This window comes from Odocoileus virginianus, unplaced genomic scaffold (genome assembly GCF_023699985.2).
Source record: "Odocoileus virginianus isolate 20LAN1187 ecotype Illinois unplaced genomic scaffold, Ovbor_1.2 Unplaced_Scaffold_14, whole genome shotgun sequence".
NCBI classification, from domain to species: Eukaryota; Metazoa; Chordata; class Mammalia; order Artiodactyla; family Cervidae; genus Odocoileus; species Odocoileus virginianus.
Window position 1 is genome coordinate 18,895 of NW_027224276.1, and position 16,411 is coordinate 35,305.

The 16,411-nt window shown below is 43.3% G+C and overlaps 1 protein-coding gene and 1 pseudogene across 1 annotated transcript in view; one reads left to right on the forward strand and one right to left on the reverse strand.

The window, feature by feature from the left end:
* The window catches only part of GPR173 (G protein-coupled receptor 173), a 70,467-nt gene that overhangs the window by 15,223 nt on the left and 38,833 nt on the right, over positions 1-16,411 (forward strand). The window lies entirely within an intron of this gene.
* LOC110132404 (von Hippel-Lindau disease tumor suppressor pseudogene) lies at positions 4,235-4,911 on the reverse strand (annotated as a pseudogene).

Consider the following 16,411-nt stretch of genomic DNA (forward strand, 5'->3'; position numbering starts at 1 on the left):
AGGATGATCCTCCAAGGGTGGAAAGGCAAAGTTAGGATGAAAACCCTAGCGATTGCTGCTATCTTGGACCCAGAAAAAAGTCTTCGTAAACTGAAGATTCCTTCTCTGTAGTGGCCACTATCGTAACAGGAAGCATTGAAAACATTTTCTCTTTGCTTGTTTGTGTTTTCCTGTTTAGTACAGAATCGGTTTCATCGGGAAAGCCAGCCACAGTGCCCCCAGGGGCAGGAGAGAGAAAGCTTCCGACTGGGATCTGAAGGCCTGGCATGGTGAAGGCCTCTGTCGTTGACTGCGAGTAATACTGAAAAGGACAACAGGACATTCCATTCTGTTAGGAAAGGGGTCATCTCCAAGGGGACCCAAGGACACCGTGTAGGTGAGATAAAGACCACAGCTTTGTCACCATCTTGTCATCCCTGAATATGTTCCCTAGCAGAATCCTCAGCCTGTCTAGCTATGCCTCTCTCAACAAGTTTAAATTTGTTTATTCATTCCGTCATTCATTCTCTCCACAGTTTGTGTGAAGCACAACTATGTGTGTTAGGAAAGAGAAAATCAACTTTGGCTTCATGAAACTTACATTGTGTTGGGGTCATACAGCCCCAATAGATAAGTAATTTTCAGGTGTTCATAACTGCTGTGATTAACATTAAACCGGGATAGTGAAATAGAGAGAGGGGATGATATCTAGAAAGAGTGGTCAGGGAAGTTCTTTCTAAGATTGTGACATTTGAGTAACAGCATAGAGGATATGCCTATCTGGAAGAAAATTATCCCAGACAGAGTTAAGGCCAGTTGAAAACCTGGGGCATGGAACTCAGTGTGCTGCTGCTGCTGCTAAATCTCTTCAGTCATATCCGACTCTGTTCAGCCCCATAGATGGCAGCCTACCAGGCCCGTCTGTCCCTGGGATTCTCCAGGCAAGAATTCTGGAGTCGGTTGCCATTTCCTTCTCCAATGCATGCATGCATGCTAAGTCACTTCAGTCATGTCTGACTCTGTGCGACCCCATGGATAGCAGCCCACCAGGCTCCTCTGTCCACTGGATTCTCTAGGCAAGAATACTGGAGTGGGTTGCCATTTCCTTCTCCAGGAACTCAGTGTAGTGTGTATGAAAATAGTGAGGAGGCCTATGTGACTGTCACAGCATGATGGAGGGAGAGCCAGGAGATCCAATGAGGGTCAGGTCCCATAGGGCTTTCTGGCCATAGGGAGGACTTTGACTTGAGCCACAGGAGGTTTCCTAACAGAGGAACCCCTAGGCTTCTCTCAGAGACCCAGATCACACAATGATTTTTGAGGAGCTCCTGATTTACCCCAGGAAAACCACAGGCCATCTGCAATTGAACATGCCTTTCCTGGAATCCCCTACACTCAAGGAGAATCCCCCCTACTACTCCCAGTGAACATCCGTGTCAATTGAAGATACCCTCAGGAGAGACAGAGCCAAGGACCCTCTTGGTGTGAGTGAGGTCACATTGAGTCTTGCAAAGGCAAAGAGGGATGATATAATAGGCACAGAGATGGCAGGGAGAAAGACAAAGACAGAGCATTAGACAGGGACAGAGAGACTATTTCTGGCAGCAAACTGTCCCCACTTAGTTAGCACTCACCTACAGGCCCCCAGCCCTGCTACTGGATGATGTACAGTACATTTTCTCTATAGGAGAATAAAAGCCCCTCCCCAGGGACTGTCTCTAGGGAAAGACTTAGTTGCCCATGGCCTAGGCCTTAATCATGTTCCCTTAACACACATCTGGGGCCTCTGCCTATCATGATAAGGACATGTACCAGTCCTGGTGAGGCTCATCTGTATATAGGGTCCCTCACAACTTGTGCAGCCCAGCCTTCCCTCAGTGCCAATGACTGCTTTAATGGGGGAAGAGAGGCATGGATCTCTTCATTTGTGGTGGCGCCTTGTGCAAATTGGCGAATGTGAGGTTTCTCCCCACCTACTTGGAGGCTTACCTCTGTGACTTTCAGCACCACCTCTCCAGGGAATATTAAGATTACATTCCATACATCAGGTAAGAAGTTGGATGTGTGATGGGGAGACACAGAGACATATCCTGACAGTGAGTCAGTCACAGGGTCCTTGTGGCCCTGTGTAAACTTCCCCCTACCCTCTACCTGGCCAGGGTCATGCTGAGTCTTCCCTGCCTCTGCCAAGGAGCTCAAGCTTACATCTGGTTCCTCCCGTCATCATGATCTGAGACCTTCCATCTGCACCAGGCCTTGGGCTCCCTTCTGTAAACGCTGCCCTCCTTGTTGTGGGTTGGGCAGATTCACTGAATAAGTGTGTGTACACAGTTTTTGTCACAGGACCCTTATCATGGGTGGTACTCATGTCAGCAAGTATTGTTCTTTTTTTTTTTTCACAATCTCTCAAGAGCAATACATTTAATACATTCATAAGATCTCAAATGAGTACATACATGCTACAGGTTTTCAATTTTCTTTGGACAACACAAAAACCACAGTACTCAAATTGTAAGTTTTAACAGGAACATTTTGACACGTGGCAGGTTAAAAAAATAATAAAACCAACATTGAACTAATCCAGCACCAATAGACTTCTTTAAATCTCTCATACTGTCCTACTTTTGAAATCATATGGCTGCCTTCTATACCAGCATTTTTTCTTCTCCACCCAACAATTCAACAACAAAAATTAGATAAAAAATTAGAGGTGTGTCACTGAATGAATAACACAACAGATTTTTTTAAAAAGCCCCTTATTTGTTGAATGTTGAAAGAGGAGAATATGATTAGGTGGAAATACTGTAAGGCATTTGATTCATTCACTTCACTCTGATATCAGAGCACAGGAAACGCACTCAAAGGTTAGCAGAAGGATTTAATAAGGATGGCAAGAAAGAGTCCCACATTATTTATAAAAGGAAGGCTGCACTCATGAGTATGAAGAGCTTATAATACCATGGAAAAATATTTTGTTATAAAGTTAAATGAGAAAGTAGAATATAAAACTGTATATTCAGTATGATCTCAACTATGTAAAACCAAGCCAAAAAAAGGCTGGAAGTTCAAAATGTTAAGTTAGTGATTGTATTTAAACAATGTATCTACCTTGATCTTTTCTTCCTTTTATTTTTCTGTCTCTCCCAAAACTTTCTCTACTGGGGAGGATCCTTTTTTAAAAAAAAAAAAAACCATTAGCTACTAAAATAGGATGCCTGATTGAAGTATTGAATTCAAATTAATGAATTTAAGTGCAGCCTATAGGCAAGGATCTGGGCATGTAAAAAAACTATAAAACATTCCAGGCTACTCTCTAAATCCACAGTATATTACCTGTAACATCCCAGAGGCTAGAGGGCTTGTCTTCTCCCCTGGCCAGGTGCAAAGGGTCACCAGATCCTGCCTGATGAAAAACTGCTGAATTAAACAGAAACGTCATGGATTTACAAAAAGGAACAGAAATACCCACACTTGGCAAAAACCAATTTATAGTACAGGAGTACAGGAGTAGCTCTTTAATACTATGATTAAACAAGGCAATGGCTATTTTCTCTTATCTCCTGTGTGGATAGCAAGTTTCAAAAAGCTATCACCACAAGAATTGTAGAAAGCTAATCCTGGCTTAGAAACAGAAGTAAAACAGCCCTGTGACAACAATGGACTAAGAAAAGTCAAAATTTAGAAAATCATAAAAAAAAAACTGCTTCCTATAAAAATGATTCCCTTTTAAACACCTGTTTACTGTATATACTTTAAAGTTCCCACTATCACCCCCCCCCTCAAAAAAAAGGGTCAAAACCTCTAAACACTTTCTACCAAAGGACCACTGGTTTGTTCATTCAATTAACACAGAGGGAAGGCTCATAATGTGCGAGGCACTCGGGTCTCAAAGAGCAGACAGATTTTCCCCTGCCCCAAGGACATTTTCGTCTCTCAGAGCAGGAGGTGGGCACATCACCAACCACAACACAACAATGAAAAGCAGGAGCCACTGCTTCCTTACAACTCAAGAATAAGCTACAATTCTCGCTGTAATTACTTCCACCAAAGTCCTTACACAGAAACTTTCCTGACTCACTAGGAAGCAAAGATGCAACTACTTTTCCTTGATAAATATTTCTACAAGAGGCAGGCATAATTATTACATTTTGTGATATTTGCCCTTAAACATCACAATGCCCAGTAGTGAGGTCAGTTAACTTTGTTTTAAGCAATGGAGCATTTTCACTCCAAGAATGAGACACCTTTAACGAGAAAAGGTAACCAGTCCTAGTTCTGGATCAAGACTTGTCAGGACCGTCAAAAGCTGAGACCGAGGAGTGTAACTTTCAATTAAAAATCTTCAGTCTCCCCTGCCATCCGCTGGTTTTCAATATGCTCCTGTGTCAGCCGCACCAGGTCCTTCTGCACATTGGGGTGGTCTTCCAGATCTTCGTAGAGGGATCGCGCAATGTCCAGTCTCCTGTAATCCTCAGGCTTGACTAGGCTTCGCACAACCTGGAGGCACCGCTCTTTCAGGGTGTACACTGGCAGTGTGATGTTGGCAAAAATAGGCTGCCCATCAACATTGAGAGATGGCACAAATAGCTCAGTTTGGTTAACCAGAAGCCCATCAGATGTCCCAGCATCTCGGAAGAGCCAAAGGTGACTGTAGCTGTGGATAAGGCGGCCCGTGCCGGGGGTGGGGGGCAGCGTCGGGTAGGGTTGCGGCTCGCCATCGAAGTTGAGCCACACGGGCAGCACCACGCGAGGGCTGCGGTTGCAGAAGATGACCTGGGACGGCTCGCGCGTGTTCACGGAGCGCAGCACCGGTCGCAGCCGCCCGGCCTCCATCTCCCGCTCGGCGCCGGGTTCCTCTGCACTCGCCTCCTCAGCGCCGGCCTCAGCCTCTTCCGCGTCCCCCGCCTTCCGGGGCATTACCCGCAAGTATTGTTCTTAACAGGGTTATTACCATGGGCTCCTGTGAACTGCACATGACTTACCCTTTCTGAGGATGGCACCCCAAGCCTATATCTCTGTAGGGAGGCATGGTAGAAATCATAGCAAATGTGAAATCACAGGTCGACTTCTAAGACCCGTGAGAGTGGGGTCCATCCAACCTTCCTCTTAAGACTATTGTTATATGCAGATTCATGAACAGCTCAGAGGCCCAACCCTCTTGACAAAGACCTCCTAAATAGTTCAGAGACTTCATGCCCTGAGACAGATATCTGGAATCACTTCAGAGACTGCTCATCCTAGACTCCCACTTGAAACAGCTCTAATGGATCACACCTGAGGACACAGACCCCAACCAGCTCAGAAATTCCAACTGTAGACTCAGAAAAATTAGGATCCCTAAGACAAACAGCATTATTCACAGCCAGTTCTACAGGGTTAAATTGTAACCTCTGTGGTTGCTGAATGACAGTGAATCTGGAAGGAATTCAGGATGAAAAACAGGATGAAGCACTCTGTGCTTTGGACAAGCTGGCCTTTATTTAGTTACACGCCTACCTCAGGAAAAGGTTCAGTGACCCCAGATTCTTGCATCTTCCCACACATAGAAAAGCATGAAAATGATTTACTTGTGATATCTGATCTCTGTGTTTCACAGTAATCTTTTACCAATATGCACGCTTGACTGCATGTATTTCATAGCCAAAAATCATATTGACTTCTGTTACCTCCTCAGAGCAGTTTCCTCAGAGCTGACAGAGTAACTGTGTCCCAGGCTATAGTCCCCAGAAGACCCAGAATTCAACTCAAACTCACAACTCTTCTGTTGTATGCTTTTCTTTAAGTGGACACTACTCTAGCTAACAGCACCCCATTAGCTCTGAGGCTTCACACTTCTCCCCCACTGCCCACAGGCTGCACCCTGGGACACAGAGCCCCAAATCTTCCCTCTGGTCTTCTGTGTGGGCAGTGGCAGTGGGTTTCTGTTCAGTCAACCCCAAGAGACTGAGGCATCCAGTCTTGAAGTCCCTGCAATCTGCATTCACCAGCATGTCATCCTGAGGAATGCAAGTTCATTCCAGGGGTGGGGTGTGCCTTAGAGCTGAGGGGTTCTGAGGTTGATTTCCCATGTCTGGGTCCTGAGAATGGACCTAACACACTCTGGTCACCTCTGGTCATGGTGACTCTGTATCCTGCCCAGCGGGAGGTTTAGAGTGAATCCCAGATCCACAGAACAAGCCCTGGGGACCTTGTCCTCTCTGTCATCTCTCAGCACCCACTGTGGGATCCTGAATTCTGGAGATAGGAGAGGTCTTCCCCTCACTTTGCCTATGACAACTCCCTTACATCCCTCTAATCATCTGTCATTTTCCAAAGTCCCTTTCCTGGTGACAGCTGCCATAAGTCCTCTCTCTCCTCAAATCCCCACCTCTCCCCTCACCTTCCACCAGGCCTCCTCTCCCACGGGGCTTCTTTACCCCCTCCCACAGCCCTACTCAGAGGGTCTGTTACATCTCGCCCCATTTGTGGCCTCTCACCCAGGACTGGTGCTGCCTAATAGGATCACCTCAGGACCCTGCCTACTCCCTGCATTCTGCAGGACACCTCTTTCCTGCCCAAACACAGGGATCTGTCATATAGTCCCTGAAAGAGCCAAACTGAAAATCTCTTCAGGATCCACAGAAAATCCAGGCTCAGACCATGAGTCCAGAGCACTTCCCTCAGGGCTGGGGGGAAAGGGAGAGGGTCTCTGAGAGAAAGAGCTCGACTGAAGGTCCCGCAGGGGTGACGGTTTTCTTCAAGGGACCTAGTGAGGAAGAAGTGAGATAGCACCTTAGAAGTGCTTCAGTTCAGTCGCTCAGTCGTGTCTGACTCTTTGCAACCCCATGAACCGCAGCATGCCAGGCCTCCTGTCCATCACCAACTCCCGGAGTTTACCCAAACCCATGTCCATCAAGTCGGTGATGCCATCCAACCATCTCATCCTCTGTTGTCCCCTTCTCCTCCTGCCTTCAATCTTTCCCAGCATCAGGGTCTTTTCAAATGAGTCAGCTCTTCGCATCAGGTGGCCAAAGTATTGGAGTTTCAGCTTCAACATCAGTCCTTCCAATGAACACCCAGGACTGATCTCCTTTAGGATGGACTGGTTGGATCTCCTTGCAGTCCAAGGGACTCTCAAGAGTCTTCTCCAACACCACAGTTCAAAACCATAATTCTTTCTTTATAGTCCAACTCTCACATCCATATGTGACCACTGGAAAAACCACAGCCTTGACTAGATGGACCTCTGTTGGCAAAGTAACATCTCTGCTTTTTAATATGCTGTCTAGGTTGGTCATAACTTTCCTTCCAAGGAGCAAGCGTCTTTTAATTTCATGGCTGCAATCACCATCTGCAGTGATTTTGGAGCCCAGAAAAATAAAGTCAGCCACTGTTTCCACTGTTTCCCCATCTATTTGCCATGAAGTGATGGGACCAGATGCCATGATCTTAGTTTTCTGAATATTGAGCTTTAAGCCAACTTTTTCACTCTCCTCTTTCACTTTCATCAAGAGGCTTTTTAATTCCTCTTCACTTTCTGCCATAAGGATGGTGTCATCTGCATATCTGAGGTTATTGATATTTCTCCCGGCAATCCTGATTCCAGCTTGTGCTTCCTCCAGCCCAGCATTTCTCATGATGTACTCTGCATATAAGTTAAATAAGTAGGGTGACAATATACAGCCTTGACGTACTCCTTTTCCTATTTGGAACCAGTCTGTTGTTCCATGTCCAGTTCTAACTGTTGCTTCCTGACCTGCATATAGATTTCTCAAGAGGCAGGTCAGGTGGTCTGGTATTCCCATCTCTTTAAGAATTTTCCACAGTTTATTGTGATCCACACAATCAAAGGCTTTGGCATAGTCAATAAAGCAGAAATAGATGTTTTTCTGGAACTCTCTTGCTTTTTCAATGATCCAGCAGATGTTGGCAATTTGATCTCTGGTTCCTCTGCCTTTTCTAAAACCAGCTTGAACATCTGGAAGTTCACGGTTCACATATTGCTGAAGCCTGGCTTGGAGAATTTTGAGCATTACTTTACTAGCATGTGAGATGAGTGCAATTGTGTGGTAGTTTAAGCATTCTTTGGCATTGCCTTTCTTTGGGATTGGGATGAAAACTGACATTTTCCAGTCCTGTGGCCACTGCTGAATTTCCAAATTTGTTCACATATTGAGTGCAGCACTTTCACAGCATCATCTTTCAGGATTTGAAATAGCTCAACTGGAATTCCATCACCTCCACTAGCTTTGTTCGTAGTGATGCTTTCTAAGGCCCACTTCACATTCCAGGATGTCTGGCTCTAGGTGAGTGATCACACCATCGTGATTATCTGGGTCATGAAGATCTTTTTTTGTACAGTTCTGTGTATTCTTGCCACCTCTTCTTAATATCTTCTGCTTCTGTTAGGTCCATACCATTTCTGTCCTTTATTGAGCCCATCTTTGCATAAAATGTTCCCTTGGTATCTCTAATTTTCTTGAAGAGATCTCTAGTCTTTCCCATTCTATTGTTTTCCTCTATTTCTTTGCATTGATCACTGAGGAAGGCTTTCTTATCTCTCCTTGCTATTCTTTGGAACTCTGCATTCAAATGGGTATATCTTTCCTTTTCTCCTTTGCAGCTAGCCAATCTGATCACATGGACCACAGCTTTGTCTAACTCAATGAAACTAAGCCATGCTGTGTGGGGCCACCCAAGATGGATGGGTCATGGTGGAGAGGTCTGACAGAATGTGGCCCACTGGAGAAGGGAATGGCAAACCAGTATTCTTGCCTTGAGAACCCCATGAACAGTATGAAAAGGCAAAAAGATAGGACACTGAAAGATGAACTCCCAGGTCAGTAGGTGCCCAATATGCTACTGGAGATCAGTGGAGAAATAACTCCAGAAAGAATGAAGGGATGGAGCCAAAGCAAAAACAACACCCAGTTGTGGATGGGACTGGTGATAGAAGCAAGGTTCGATGCTGTAAAGAGCAATATTGCATAGGAACCTGGAATGTTAGGTCCATGAATCAAGGCAAATTGGAAGTGGTCAAACAGGAGATGACAAGAGTGAACATCGACATTCTAGGAATCAGCGAACTAAGATGGACTGGAATGGGTGAATTTAACTCAGATGACCATTTATATCTACTACTGTGGGCAGGAATCCCTTAGAAGAAATGGAGTAGCCATCATAGTCAACAAAAGAGTCTGAAATGCAGTACTTGGATGAAATCTCAAAAATGACAGAATGATCTCTGTTCATTTCCAAGGCAAACCATTCAATATCACGGTAATCCAAGTCTATGCCCCAACCAGTAACACTGAAGAAGCTGAAGTTGAACAGTTCTATGAAGACCTACAAGACCTTCTAGAACTAACACCCAAAAAAGATGTCCTTTTCATTACAGGGGACTGGAATGCAAAAGTAGGAAGTCAAGAATACCTGGAGTAACAGGCAAATTTGGCCTTGGAGTACAGAATGAAGCAGGGCAAAGGCTAATAGAGTTCTGCCAAGAGAATGCACTGGTCATAGCAAACACCCTCTTCCAACAACACAAGAGAAGACTCTACACGTGGACATCACCAGGTGGTCGACACCGAAATCAGATTGATTATATTCTTTGCAGCCAAAGATAGAGAAGCTCTATACAGTCAGCAAAAACAAGACCAGGAGCTGACTGTGGCTCAGATCATGAACTCCTTATTGCCAAATTCAGACTGAAATTGAAGAAAGTGGAGAAAACCACTACACCATTCAGGTATGACCTAAATCAAATCCCTTATGACTATACAGTGAAGTGAGAAATAGATTTAAGGGACTAGATCTGATAGACAGAGAGCCTGATGAACTATGGACGGAGGTTCGTGACATTGTACAGGAGACAGAATCAAGACCATCCCCAAGAAAAAGAAATGCAAAAAAGCAAAATGGTTTTCTGAGGAGGCCTTACAAATAGCTGTGAAAAGAAGGGAAGCAAAAAGCAAAGGAGAAAAGGAAAGATATACCCATTTGAATGCAGAGTTCCAAAGAATAGAAGTGCTTAGGACACTGCAACTCAGAAGACTGATTACCTAAAACTCAGAGATTCGCCCACGGATGCGAGCTGACTCCTAGAGTGACTTCACTAAAGCAGCCACTGCCTGGGGAAGCATGTCCAGCCTGTTGACTGGGCAGCAAACACTCCTGGAGACTGGGTTCCACTGGTCCTCCAGTGTTCAGGCCCGAGGCCCCCACTGCAAGATCCTGTCCATCAACTTCACTGCCTGACTGTGCGAGCCAGGGACTAATCTGTGGGCTCTGTCCCTGTAACCCTCAAGAGCTTGAGCCTGCATTTTCCACGTGGGCTGCCCAGAGTGGCCTAGGATTCCTTGCCTCCCAAGCCCCACAATCAGTCAGGCTGCTGGTGTATTCAAATCTGCAGGGGATCAGTTTTGGCAAAATGGGGTTGGAGCGGCCTCATGGACACCTGTGAAAGGGGATGCCCCTCAGTCTGTCCCAAGAATGATGTGAGGAGATAGTAAAATACTTGACTTCTCCTGATCCACAGATGGACAGCATTGTGGCAGCATCTATCAAAGTGAAAAATCCTTACAAAATCCTTGTCCTGTTCTTGAGGGAAGGACATTTTTTGTCTAATCACCCCAGTGCATGACACGTAGTAGGTGCTCTTTGGGTGATTCGTGACTGAATTTTGTCCCAGCAGCTCCACTTTAAAATGTATAATCAACACACCCACATTTGGAGAGTTGTGTGTAGAAGGAAGGTGGTAGCAAACAATTGTATAAAACCTCTTTATGTTCACTAATAATCAATGGTCTTTGGATTGTAAATGAATGGTGAGGCATTCATGTTATACCATGCAGCACACACTGGCCATGAAACAGAATGAGGGGACCAGTGTGTACTGATCAGATGGAACTGCTTCAGGACATGCTGTTAATAGTTGTGGAGAGGGGAAGCAAATGGGAAATGCTCATAGTGGGCCCTGCTCTGTGTGTGTGTGCCATGCTGTGCTCTGCTTAGTCACTCAGTTGTGTCTGACTCTTTGTAACCCCATGGACTGTAGCCCTCCAGGCTCCTCTGTCCATGGGGATTCTCCAGGCAAGAACACTGGAGTGGGTTGCCATGCCCTCTTCCAGGGGATCTTCCCAACCCAGGGATCAAACCCAGGTCTCCCACATTGCAGGCAAATTCTTTACCATCTGAGCCACCAGGGAAAGCCCATTTTTGTGTGTTTGCTTTAAATATAGAGAAATGTGTTTGAAAGGAACAAGGAGGCACTGAAAACTAACCCCAGTTGTAGGCTCTAGAAGCAGAGAATGTGGAAGGATGTGGTTACCTGTGTAGTCCATGTACTGATATACTAATGGAATCTTTCACCAGCCACGTACTCAGGTAATATTTGAGTAACTATTAATATACAAAGCAATGTCATATGATGAAAACAATACTTGTACCACAGAGCATTTGTATGTGAGGGCATCGGGAAGATGTCCAGGAACAGGGTTCTCAAACTTACATGGTCCAGGGCCAGGCAGTTAATGTGCATAAGGGAACCCAGCTCAGGTAAGGGTAGGGAAGAGCAGCACATGAGCATGGTAAATGTTCCCTGCTGATATGCTTCTGGTGTAGGTATAAGAGAGAAAATGGGGCTGGTGCAGACCCCAGACCCTCTTGGCAACCTCCTCAGCATCATAAATAGTGGTAATTGTCAGGACTGCATCAGTTGTTACATCGTTACACTGCTCTGAACTCCTTGGGAGTTTCCCTGAACCTCTTCATACCAGGACACACACACGTCATAAGAGTAAGATAACCGATCCTCTGAACTCAGCATTCAATAATTAAGACTGACTTGGGGGCACTTCCCTGGTCGTCCTGTGGTTAATAATTCACTTTGCAATTCAGGGCACGCGTGTTTGCTGCAACTACTGAGCCTGCACCGCAACTAGAGAGTCCGTGCACCGCCAGGAAAGGGCCACAACTTAGTGCCGCAGCGAAGACCCAATGCAATCAAATAAATAAGCAAGTATTTTAAAAACAAGACTGGCTTAGAAAGTGGTTCTGCCCATGAGGAATGAAGAGGTTGGATTTATCTTCCCCCTTTAAGTAACTGAAAGTTTGTACGTGACGGTTTTCATGTGTAGTACAACATTCAGGATGCTGATACCTGAGAGAAGGGGAAAAACAAGGTGAGAACTACAATTTCTCCCAGCTTACTTCCCCGAGAGGCTTTCCAGGCATCAGAGCAGGGATAGGGAACCCAGACAGAGGCCAGCATGCTCCCAGATCTGAGGAAACAATAGTACAGCATTCAGGGAGGCCAAAGCAGCCAGAATTCCTGGAACACAGGACCAGAGAGAGGGGAGCTGCAGAGAGAGGGGAGGACTGCAGAGAGAGAGAGCACTCTGGAGATTTGCAGAGTTCCGTTTGGAGTCTCCTGCTGTATTCTGGATGGTAAAATAACCACCAAAAAGTAGTGGGTAGAGAACTTCAGAGCTCTCAGAGAGATGGAAATAGTCTATCTTCTCACCTGCCAGAGGTGACAAAATCTCAAATATTCAGGGTATCCGGTAGATTTCTCAGCTAGGTATTTTCCCAGTGGTCAGGAAAATTCACCCTAGACTAAAAACTGTTCTGGTCTTATCTTAATAATGCTTGAAAGTAAGCCTCAAAAGGATAAACCTATTTCCAAGTAATTCAACTGTGTCCCAGGATGAAGCTCAAAATCACTTCAAGGAATTATTACTGTTGCTACTATAAAAACCAGAACCCAAGATGATAAAATTCACAATCTGGCTACAATAAAGTTATTAGGCATGCACAGAAGCAGAATATGTAACCAATAATGAAGAAAAGAATCAATCAATAAAATACAGACTCAGAAATAACACAGGTGATAAAGTTACCTGATAAGGAGATTAAAACAGCTATTATAAAATTATTCTACATATTGAAGAAGATAGAGTGAAATCAAGTATGCCAATAGGGGACATTAAATTATCTTTAAAAGACCCAAATCAAACTTCTAGAGATGAATAACACATGTTCTGAGACAAAAAAATACACTGGATGAAATTAATAGCAGATTAGACATTTTGGAAGAAAAACCTAGTGAATTTGAAACATAGTGAATAAACTGGACTTCACCAAGATGAAAAGCCTTTATGCTGCAAGTGACACTATTAGAAAGTAAAAAAAAAAACAAACTCATAGAATGGGAGACCTTTTCTTGTAAATTACATACCTGATATCTAGATTGTAGAGAGAATCCTTACAGCTCAATAATTAAAAGGCAAATAACCCAGTTTTTTTTCCATTTGTTTTTATTAGTTGGAGGCTAATTACTTTACAACATTGCAGTGGTTTTTGTCATACAGTGAAATGAATTAGCCATGGATTTACATGTACTCCCCATCCCGGTCCCCCCTCCCTCCTCCCTCTCCACCCGATCCCTCTGGGTCTTCCCAGTGCACCAGGCCGGAGTACTTGACTCATGCATCCAACCTGGGCTGGTGATCTGTTTCACCCGAGATAATATACATGTTTGAATGCTGTTCTCTTGAAACATCCCACCCTCGCCTTCTCCCACAGAGTCCACAAGTCTGTTCTATACATCTGAGTCTCTTTTTCTGTCTTGCATATAGGGTTATCATTACCATCTTTCTAAATTCCATATATATGTGTTAGTATACTGTAATGGTCTTTATCTTTCTGGCTTACTTCGCTCTGTATAATGGGCTCCAGTTTCATCCATCTCATTAGAACTGATTCAAATGAATTCTTTTTAATGGCTGAGTAATATTCCATGGTGTATATGTACCACAGCTTCCTCATCCATTCGTCTGCTGATGGGCATCTAGGTTGCTTCCATGTCCTGGCTATTATAAACAGTGCTGCGATGAACATTGGGGTGCACGTGTCTCTTTCAGATCTGGTTTCCTTGGTGTGTATGCCCAGAAGTGGGATTGCTGGGTCATATGGCCGTTCTATTTCCAGCTTTTTAAGAAATCTCCACACTGTTTTCCATAGTAGCTGTACTAATTTGCATTCCCACCAAGAGTGTAAGAGGGTTCCCTTTTCTCCACACCCTCTCCAGCATTTATTGCTTGTAGACTTTTGGATAGCAGCCATCCTGACTGGCGTGTAATGGTACCTCATTGTGGTTTTGATTTGCATTTCTCTGATAATGAGTGATGTTGAGCATCTTTTCATGTGTTTTTTTGCCATCTGTATGTCTTCCTTGGAGAAATGTCTGTTTAGTTCTTTGGCCCATTTTTTGATTGGGTCATTTATTTTTCTGGAGTTGAGCTGGAGGAGTTGCTTGTATATTTTTGAGATTAATCCTTTGTCTGTTGCTTTGTTTGCTATTATTTTTTCCCAATCTGAGGGCTGTCTTTTCACCTTGCTTATAGTTTCCTTTGTTGTGCAAAAGCTTTTAAGTTTCATTAGGTCCCATTTGTTTATTTTTGCTTTTGTTTCTAAAATTCTGGGATGTGGGTCATAGAGGATCCTGCTGTGATTTATGTTGGAGAGTGTTTTGCCTATGTTCTCCTCTAGGAGTTTGATAGTTTCTGGTCTTACATTTAGATCTTTAATCCATTTTGAGTTTATTTTTGTGTATGGTAATAACCCAGTTTTTAAATGGGCATACATATGAATAGATCTTTCTCCAAAGAAAATATATAATGACCAGTAAGCACATGGCCCCATGGATAGAGGAGCCTAGTGGGCTACAGTCCATTGGGTCACCAAATAGTTGGACAAGACAGCGACTAGGCAACAACAAGCCCATGAAAAGATGCTCAACATCATTAGTCATCAAGGAAATGCAATCAAAATCACACGAATGATCACTTCACACCCAGTAAAATGGCTTAACTCCAAAAGGCAGATAATATGTGTTGATGAAGATGTGGAGGGTGGGACACACTGCTGAAAATGTAGAATAGTACAGGTGCTTTAGGGAACAATCTGACAATTCCTCAAAGATTATATTATATACAATTACCATATGACCCTGCAATTCTGCTCCTAAGTATACACCCAAGAGAACTTAAAACAAATGTCTACACAAAAATTTTTACAATCACACTGCTGTATTTAAAATGGATAACCAACAAGGACCTACTGTAGAGCACAGGGAACTCTGCTCAATGTTATGTGGCAGCCTGGAAGGAGGAGAGCTTGGGGGAGAATGGATACATGTATATATATGACTGAGTCCCTTTGCTGTCCACTGGAAACCATCACAACATTGTTAACTGTCTATACTCCAACATAAAATAAAAAGTCTTTTAAAATTTGTAAACAAATATTCAAAGGAGCATTATTCATAATAATCCCGAAGTGGAAACAACTATAATGTCTGTCAACTGATGTGTGGTATATCCATACAATGGAATATTATTCAGCAATAAAAAGAGATGAGGCATTGATACGTGCTACAACATGGATGAGTCTGAAAACATTATCCTAAGTGAAAGAGGCCAGTGACAAAAGATCACATATTGTACAGTTTCATTTATATGAATCCTGGAACAGGCCAATAGATACAGATGGAAAGTAGATTAGTGATTGCTTAGGGGTGGGATAGAGGGGAGAGGGGAATGATTGCTAATATGCATAAAGATTTTTCCCCTTTGGAGGGGTGATGAAAATGTTCAAAAATTGTGATTATTGCATTAATTCTATCAATATAGTTTTAAATTTTAATTGTATCTTTAAAAGGATAAATTGTATGGCATGTGAATTAAATCTCAATAAAGCTGTTATTTTTTGAAGGACATGATAAGATTTTGGGGAGTGACAGAAATGTTTGGTATCTTGTGATGATTGTTATATGAGTATATATACTGGTCAAAAGGCATCAAAATGTACACCTAAAATGAGCGCATATTATGGAATGTAAATTGTACCTCAATAAAGTGGTTTTTTAAAGAAAAAAGTAAAAAGGTGAGAAAAGATATCCTATGTAAATACTAATATAAAGAAAGCTGAGTGGCTATATTAATACCAGAAAAGGTAGGAAAATATTTCATAGCAAAGGGTGTTACCAGGGATGAAAAGGGTCATTTTATTTTATTTTTTATTTATTTTTTTTTAAAGGGCCATTTTATAATAATACAAGGGTCAATTTATCAGCAGGATGTAGCAATTCTGAACATTTATGCACCTAATAACAGAGTTTCAATATACATGTACTAAAAATGGATAGAAATAAAAGGCAAAATAGAAAAATTCATAATTACAGTTGAATAATTCATAACATCCCTCTTGTAATGTGTAGAACAAGTAGACCAAAAAGATTAGAATATGATTGAAAAACACTATCAACCAAATTTACCTAACTGATATTTATAGGACATACTATCCAACAGGGCTTCCCTTATGGTTCAGCTGGTAAAGAATCTGCCTGCAATGCAGAAGGCCTGGGTTTGATCCCTGGGTTGGGAAGATCCCC